At 39.0% G+C, this 5878-nt stretch overlaps 1 protein-coding gene across 2 annotated transcripts in view; it reads right to left on the bottom strand.

Moving 5' to 3' along the window:
* The window catches only part of Ube2k (ubiquitin conjugating enzyme E2 K), a 58142-nt gene that overhangs the window by 29672 nt on the left and 22592 nt on the right, over positions 1–5878 (bottom strand). The window lies entirely within an intron of this gene.

Genomic DNA, 5878 nt, shown 5'->3' with positions numbered 1-5878 from the left:
AATTCAGTGAATTGCTATTCATCTGCAGTTGGCTGCTAAATTACTACCTCTACACTATCTCTGCTCAATCACAAAGTCTATGGTTTAGTAAAAGTCATTTATTTAGGTCATAAGCTCTCATTTGAATTAATCATAACAACTCTAGATATTGATTAAATTACTATACCATCCAATACAATGATAAACACTCTAGGTAAGGCATTCCTTTCCATGATAAAAGCCTAAATTTGTTACTAGAATCTGCTAATGCCTTTATTTTTCTGCTTCATTATAATGCCTTATTTTTCTGCTTCATTTACTTCAATGACAACTATCTTCTGACTGTAAGAAACATATTTTAAACTTATCTAAATCTATTAGTTTTGCACTTAATGCTTCTCCAAGTATTTTCATAACCTTGTGACACCCATCCTCAAGAGCCATGGTAACCTTAAATAATTCAAAAAAAACATCCAATGTGACTACGTGAGCATTCTCTTTTAAAGGATCTACCTCACCTGCCTGCAAATAAGCTGTCTCCATTTACCACCTTATGCTTCCCTTGTTATTTTACTAGTCTACATACTGAACGCTCATAATTTACCAGTTTCCTCAACTTAAAACTAAGCTCCTAATGTACAAGTTTTTTATTTGAATTCCATATTTTAATAAGTAACAAGCTTACATTTATGATAGTTTCACAAAAGACTCAACAGTAAATGTTATGGTTTTTATAAGCACTTTCTAAATGGATGGAATAGCAAGAATTACTATTGCTTAATGTCTTTAGCATCTTCTTTCACCTCTAAAAAACCATCAACCAGTTTTACTATTTTATATTATATTTTCAGTATAGAAACACTATATAACTCAAAATCCACATTTTTACGTTTTTATCCCTCACAGTATTTTAATAAAAGCACAGGATGAAAAAACATGACTTTTATGCATCCTAAAAGGTAATGGTTTCTTTCATAACTTCTTTCTGAGATGACAGTAGCTCATTTTTTCAAAATATTTTTGTTAAAAAGATTATTAATGATAAATATACACAAGAACCTCTTCCTGTACCTTAGAAAATTAGCACTATTTGTATTTGTGGTGGGGGAAATGTATATTTTAGTAAAGTAAAAATACTTTATCCATTATGTACAAGAGTGATAAACTGGAGGCACCAAGTTTTAGCAACCAGTTTAAGCAGTAACACAAGTATTAACTTCATACTTCATTTCTCCCACTAAGAATTTTAAGGAAATCATCAGTGCTTTCAAACACCACTACAGAGCATCCACAATCAAACTTTGTAAAATGAAGTAAAATGAAAAATGTTTCAATAGGACTAACGGATCTAATTAGTCAAGTTTTTGAAAGGGAAAGAGAAAGTAATAAATTAGAAAGAAAACTGCTTTTCTTGCAGTTGTCCCAATTCTTTTGTTAGTAAAAAAAACTAGGTAAATAATTATTAATTTTTAGACCTGTCCTTCTATCTGTCCACATTACCCCCATATTACAATTCAGAGGGGGGAAAATGGATCTTTTTTCACCCTTAAGAAAAAAACATTAGTGCATGAAGAATTTACTAAATCAGCTCAAGAAAATACCATTACCACGATGAATCACAATATAAAGAATGATGGTCTAGAGTAGGGTCTTTATCTGCAGATAACTAAAGTTAAAAAAAATGAAAATTTAAAAACAAAAATTTTCAAAACTCAATTTCTCTATCAATTTAGTAATTATTCTTTAGAGCTTCATGGTTTGATTTAAACATCCAATTATTCCACAACCTGAACCTCCCACTATCCTAACAAAGATCTCAGTGTGACTCAGGAAGGTCAGGAAATGTGGACAGCAGCCCTAGAAAAGCCGAGACCTCTGGAGTCAACTGTGTGCTGAGCCCGGCTGCCCCTGACTCATGTAGTACTCCAGGGTACATCACTAAACCTGGAACTTTCACTTTTATTAACAGAAAATGAGAATTTGTCTTACAATAATTTTGATAACATAAATTTTACTATTTCTGTAAGTTATTTCCTTTTGTTGTTTTTGTTTCTAAAGGGGGTAGTGGTGGTGCTGGGATCAGTCCCTGGGCTTCTGGGCATGCTAGGTAAGACACCACCAGCACCTTCCTCAGAGTAAATAAGTTACCTATTACCCTTTGCTTAACAACAAGTACCTACAAACCTTTGATTACAAAGCCTTATTTTGGTTTGGTTTTGTTTATTGTTTGGTTTTCCAAAACAGGACTTCTCTATTTAACAACACTGGCCGTCCTGGAACTCATTCTATGGACCAGTCTGGCTTCGAACTCAAGAGATCCGCCTGCCTCTGCCTTCTCAGTATTGAGATTCCTTAATCCAGTACCTGTGCCGCTGCCACCACCCAGCTACTAAACCTTATTTTATAATTTACTTCTCAGTGGAGGCTGCCAGACTACTAATGGAAACATAATGTCTAAGAAGGAAAACCAACATGTTACCCATGAAGAGTGCAACAACCAGAGGCTGTAGCATTTACACAAACCCCTGAAGGGCGGTATTTTGTCATTGCAACTTCAGTGAGGGTAACTTTACCCTCATTGAAACTCGGTAACTTTCTTCTACAGTTCAGTACAAGACAGGAGTTCTAGTCTTGGGTTATCTGATACTCCTTTGATCCACAAAGCATTATTAATGCCTAAGTACAAAATTGATGGCCAGGCACAGTGGTGCATACCTTTAATTGCAGGACTAGGGAGGCAGAGGCAGGCACCTCTCTAAGTATGAAGCTATATTACAAGCCCCAAGGACAGTAAGAAAAACCCAGTCTCAAAACTTAAGGGGGAGGGAGAAGAGATGAGTAAAAGACAGAGCTACTAGTAAGCAATATAACTATTAAAACACAACAAAGCAGCCGGGCGGTCGTGGAGCACTTTAATCCCAGCACTCGGGAGGCAGAGGCAGACAGATCTCTGTGAGTTAGAGACCAGCCTGGTCTACAGGAGCTAGTTCCAGGACAGGTTCCAAAGCCACAGAGAAACCCTGTCTCGAAAAGAAACAAAAACAAACAAAAAAGCAAAGCACCATAGAACACTGAAGATAATCTGTATGAAGATAAGTAAATGGACATTACTGCTAATGAAAAAGTGCAGAATCATTTGGTTAAGAGTGCCTACACAGCATATCTGAGGCCAGCCTAGACTACACAAGACCTTGGCTCAAAAGAAAGAAATAAGAGAAAAACAGGGGAAGAGAAAAGAAATAGTAAGCCACGTGGTTCAGTAAGCAAAGGGAGTTGACACTTTCTGGAACCCATATGGTAGAAAGAGAGAACCAGGGGCTGGAGAGATGGCTTGGCTGTTAGGAGCTCTGACTGTTCTCTAGAGAACCTAAGTTTCAATTCCCAGCACCCACATGGCAGCGCACAGCTGTCTGGTACTCCAGTACCAGGGGATCTGAAACCTTCACACCAATGCACATAAAGTCAAATAAATCATAAAAAATATTTAAAAAAAAACCAACAACCCACACACCAAGAAAAATTGTTCTCTAATCTCCTGCCTCTAATTCCCTAGGCTGGGAATAGGCATACAGAACACGTGCTAGGCTGTAACTTAAAGCCCAACACTACCCTTCCCTTACCCCCAAAATGGGTTAACACACTTCTAATACAGTTTCAGGAATGAAAAACAAAATAACAAAAACACAACACAGTACAGAAAGCAATCCTTGACACTGCAATACTGATTGTGAAGTAACAATTTGTGTTATTACTGTTTTTTTCAGTCTCCCTACGCAACCCAGGCCAACCTCAAACCTGTGGCAATCTTTCTGCCTCAGCCTACTAAGTGCTGTGATTTTGGTTTGTGCCGCCATCCACATGGAATATTGAAGATCAAAGCAAGGCTTTTGCACATGCTAGGATAGACACTCTACCCAGATGAGATGCATTACTAGCCCATAAATAATGTATTTGTTGTTACTGAGTATGGGTGTCACAAGTATGTAAACGCCTGTGCACTACTTGCTTGTCTAGTACCTATGGAGGTCAAAAGAGGCTATTGGATCCCCTGGAACTGGAGTTACAGAATACGATGTCTGGGAATTGAAACCAGGTCATCTGGAAAAGTTGCAAGTGCTCTTAACTCGTAAGCTATCTCTCTAGCCCAATGACTACATTTTTAAAAAGTAAACACTTTCAACTACATCTTGCTTGCATTTATTCTAAAATGAAATTTTCATCCAAATATCAAGCTAACATGGTAGTGAATATCTATAATCCTAAGCATTAGCAACGCAGAAGTATAAGGATCACTCAAGTTCAGGGCCAGCCTGGTTTATCTACCTATAAAGTTCCAATCCAGATGGACTACTTCACCAGACTGTCTTAAAAGGGAGTTGGAGCCGGGCAGTGGTGGCGCGTGCCTTCAATCCCAGCACTCAGGAGGCAGAGGCAGGTGGATCTCTGGGAGTTCAAGGACAGCCTGGTCTACAAGAACTAGTTCCGGGACAGGCTCCAAAACCACAGAGAAACCCTGTCTCGAAAAACCAAACCAAAAAAAAAGGGGGGGGGGGGTTGGGATATGCGCTTTCATGCCCCTCCCAAGCTGTGGTAAATAAAAGTGGGTTTACTTCAGATTACCCATAATGTTACTATTATTTGATGTTTCCAAGCAGGGGTTGTCCTAGTAACTACATACAGCTTGAACTCACATGAACTTTGCTCAAATGACGCTGCTTAACCCTCTAAATACCCTCAATATATAAACTAACTGGGCTGGAGAGATGGCTCAGAGGTTAAGAGCACTGGCTGCTCTTCCAGAGGTCCTGAGTTCAATTCCCAGCAACCACATGGTGGCTCACAACCATCTGTACTGAGATCTGGTGCCCTCCTCTGGCGTGCGGGCATACATCGAGGAAGAATGTTGTATACATAATAAGTCTTTAAAAAATATATATATAAACTAACTGATGAATAAAGTTGGCTATTACATGAGACTTTAGTCCACTATTTTTAGGCTACATTTTCAAGGTTCATGCTACAACTAGAGCAGTAACACTCTACCACAGAGTTACATCCCTCCACCCCTAGAATAAAGGAGTTATCAATTTAAACCGTGCACTGGTGACAAATGCCTTTAATCCCAGCCTGGTCTACAAAGCAGGTTCCAGGCAGCCAGGGCTGTTACAGAGAAACCCTGTCTTGAAAAACCAAGAAAGTAAAAAATAAAGAAATTATTAATTTAAGATGGGCATGGTAGTTCAAATTTATAATCCTAAACACTTGGGAAGCTGGAGACCACACTGGACTAGACAGTGAATTCTATGCCAGTCTCAACTACATAATGAGAACCTATCTGAGAGGAAGAGAAAGTACACCAGAAACTGAGGGAAGAAAATAATTTGATTCTCCACAAGTTGTTTGAAATCCAGATTGTTAAAGTTTAGCAGCTACCATTTGTGAAGTTACAAAGAAAGGTAGTGCTAGTCTCAGTACCTGACGCTCCTCCCAGGAAGTCTCAGCCCCTATCCTAAACCTCTCCCTCCCAGGGGCTGGGTTTCCCTTTCTCCGCCTTCTCTTCCCTAGGTAACTCAGGTATTTTGGCTATATGCCCCCCTTGGTTTCTTGGTTGCCTCTGCTCTTCCTCTCTCACCACCCCCCTTCTATCTCAGTCTGGTTCAATCTGCTTGTCATGTTCCGTCTGGACCCTTCCAGATTCATCAAATCTATAATAAACCCTCTCCTTGCCATACCTTAAAGCAAACATGACCTTGTTTTTTTATTCATCAATATTTTTTTAATTTAATACATAACTAGGGAGGCAGAGGCAGGTGGATCTCTGTGAGTTCGAAACCAGCCTGGTCTATAGAGCTAGTTCCAGGACAGGTTCCAAAGCTACAGAGAAACCCTGTCTCAAGGG

This window comes from Microtus ochrogaster, linkage group LG1 (assembly GCF_000317375.1).
Source record: "Microtus ochrogaster isolate Prairie Vole_2 linkage group LG1, MicOch1.0, whole genome shotgun sequence".
Classification (NCBI taxonomy): Eukaryota; Metazoa; Chordata; class Mammalia; order Rodentia; family Cricetidae; genus Microtus; species Microtus ochrogaster.
The sequence above is the reverse complement of the archived record's forward strand: the minus strand, read 5'-3'. Positions and strand labels throughout refer to the sequence as shown.